Source organism: Ovis aries, chromosome 3 (assembly GCF_016772045.2).
Source record: "Ovis aries strain OAR_USU_Benz2616 breed Rambouillet chromosome 3, ARS-UI_Ramb_v3.0, whole genome shotgun sequence".
In the NCBI taxonomy this organism is placed as follows: domain Eukaryota; kingdom Metazoa; phylum Chordata; class Mammalia; order Artiodactyla; family Bovidae; genus Ovis; species Ovis aries.
Window position 1 is genome coordinate 79,329,314 of NC_056056.1, and position 3,285 is coordinate 79,332,598.

Here is a 3,285-nt window from a genome sequence, read left to right on the forward strand (position 1 = left end):
TGAAACTGAGAGTTTTGCTCAGGCCACTTGAAGGGAGGCAGCAACTAGAAGCATGAGTCTCCCTTTCTGCTTCCCCAACCGCGCTTGCTGTTCATTTATTCCCAGCCAGGTTCCATACCCATGCACCCTTGAAGGTAAAACTCTAATGAAGAAGGTAGAATTTAGGCCTTGAGAGCAGCTGGCCTCTGCTTGGGGGACTTAAATGCTGAGGGCTGGATATGCTGCCTCCACAGTCTTCTTCCGTGCCGGGCACTGGGCAGCCCTCTCCAGGCCTCAGGTCAGGCCTGGACCTGATGTCCCATCCTGAAGGGCGTCTCGAGGGAGTGACTCATCTACCTAAGGAGCAGGTGGTGATGGTGCGCCACACAAGAAAAGGTTAAACAGAGCCAGGGAGATCTGGGGAGGCTACAAGTCCACTCAGTCTTCAGTTTAACCCAGTCCCTGTAGGACACACCATTTCAGTACCTGACAAAAACCGGGACCAGACGAGCAGGGGTGCTGAGTCAGGACACAGGGAATTTGGCCTCCTGGATTCCAACAGCTCACACCTCTTGCCCAGAAGGATGCTGGGGGCGGTGGAGGGGTGGGGTGGGGGGGGCGGTAGGGGGAAGCAGGCTTTGGACAGGCGATATGTGAACGTCCTCATATTGAGGGGTGGGTGGAGGACGGAGGGCTTGGGCTCATGACTGGGCCCCTTCCTTTTTTTCCACATCGCCCATTCCAACGCTGCGTCTTAAGTACCCTTGGCTGCGTCTTAAGTACCCTTGGCATTCTGAGCTGACTAGGGAGGCTGGAAAGGAAAGCGACCCAGTGCGTGAGGATGTACTGCCAGACGTGAGAAGGCTCATAAGAGTGCGTGAGCTCAATAGGGTGGAAAAAAAGCGCCGGTGGGCCTTGAGACTGCAGCTCTTTCGAGTACATAGGTGCGTGGGGGAGCCACTGAGCTGCCCAGGACGCTCGGAGGAGCCCAGAATGCGGCTTGTAAATAGAGGCGCCTGGGGCTGGAGGAGAACCAGCCTCTCCTCTCGCGCCGCGGGAACCCAACCCTGCCCGAATTGGTCCTGATTCCTGGACCCGCGGCTGGACGCAGGCAGCCTGAGTGAGGAGGAAAAGAGGGGGGCTGGGTTGCTGATGCCGGGGGTGGGGGTGGGGGCTCAGTGGAGCCCGGAAAGATCTGGAGTCTTTGTGTCAGGGTCAAGGCCTCGCGTGCGTCTTCTCCGGAGCCTCTTCTCGAAACTCCGTGGGTCCCTCCCTTGAGGCTGAAACTCAAAAAAAGGTTTCTCATGGGTTGTGGGGTAGAATCGGAGAGGAGAGGATCAGAATGGGTGCTCTTCAGAGGGGTGAGTTTTCCCTCCATCTCTCCTCAATCACAACAGCAGGGTTGCTCCCGCGCTAGGTGAGAGATTAAATAAGACCATGTGGATGGATGCGCCCGAAGAAAGACCCCGACAGGCGGCCCTAGTCGCCCCCAAAGGCTCCCTTTCTTGAAGGGCGCACGAACCCGACAGGCTGGCACAAGGGACGCCTTCTTTAGGATGCTAAGTCCTTTAGGATTTAGCCCCCAAAGGGCAGGGCTAAATCCAGAACTACCAGCCGCCCGGCCCAGCCGGAGTACCCCGTGCGTCCTCACTGACTAGCGCGCGGCGGCTGGGACTCTGGCAAGCTGCTCCGGGGCGGCTGAAGCCTTCGAAGACCCAGCCGCGCGCTTGATGCCAGGCCGGGCGCGACCGGCTTTCCCAGACAAGAGACCCGCGCGCTGCTGGAGATGACGCGAGGCTCTGGGGCCTGAGCTGCGGGGAGCAGGGGCCCGCGGGTCTGGGCAGCCCTCTTTCTCTGGACCTTGAGCTGGCGGCGCGGGTAGGCCCAGGAACCGGGACGCTTGGGACGCGCAGCGGGCGATAAAACCATGCGCAACTCCGCAGCCATCCGGGCTTGGGCTGGAGGGTGGGAGGGCGCCTCAGCTCTGCGGGTCCGGGACACTCAGGCCCAGCGAGCCCCCGCCTGAGATCCTGCAGTCTGCAGGCTCTGCTGCCTCGGGTGCCCCAGCCGGGGAGTCAGCCCCGTCGCCCGAGGTCCTGTAAAGGGAGCGACGGGTCAGACAGGAAGGCGAGAGCAGCCGTGGGGGCGGGCCTTGCAGAGCTGCAGGCCCTCGACTCCCTTCCTTCAGGGTTTTCCCAAGGGTTTGTGTTGGCTTCCCAGCCAGGACCTTTCATTAATTCCAAAGCTCATTGCTGGCAGAATCATCCGGGTAACTCGCCCTGGGCCATGGAGACGCGGCTCGATGTTAGTGACTTCCCTAGTGCCCAGAGTAACAGGTCGTACTTTTCCTTTCTTGAATGCTCACTCCACATCAGGCACTTTACACACCTGGTATCTGTTTAATTCTCACAGAGGCCACACAAAGAAGCTATTATTACTGATACATGAAACTGAGACGTCAGGTTCGGGAGCTTGCCCGGAGTCAGACACGTTTACAGCGGTGGGACCGGCATTTGCACTTGGTCCTTGCCAGTATGCAGCGCATGTTTGCGCGGGGCCAGGGATTGGAGATTGCGCGGGGTCCCTGGTGGCCCGGGCGGGCGCAGATGCTTCCCAGGGCATGGAGGCAGCCTTCTGCCGCGGGAGCGAGCTGCGGCATTGGGGGCTCGAAGTCCCAGGGACCCGCCCAGGTCCGGTGCAAGCGTTTATCCCTTCAACCATCAGCGTAATTACCCCGTTCCCTCACTTGCGCTCTTCTATGTAGTTTTGAAGCACCATCGAGTACCACAAAGCAGATTTCGACCAGCGCGGGTCACTAGACAGAAAAGATAGAACCTTGGGATCCTAGGGTCAATCTGCTGCCGCTTCCCTCTTCGCCCTCCAGAGACTCCGGCCTCTTCTCTGCCATTCTGATAGGGACATTGAGGCTGATTGGAGACCCTGAGGGCTAAGACCTGCGTCTTGCGTGGGACACTCTACTCTTTGTCCGCCTTCAGCCCCACCTCCATTAATCCTGTGCTGCGGACAGGGCTCTCTGGTGGGCTGTAAATTAAAAGCATCATTCAATTAACACACGTTTACTGCTGGGGTGCAAGGAGGTTAGAAGGAGGCGGAGTCCAGACACTATTTTTCAAAGACTGGAGCGCATCGGACCCATCCCAGTCCGGCTCCTCCCGCACTTCCGCAACGCACACCCTTCGGGCCCGTCTGGAAGTCCCCATGCCCTTCACCCGTGGAGCAGTAGATGGTGCAAGCGCTCAGATTCCACCCGAGCTAGGTGATTCTGTCAGTTTCAAGATAAGGTGT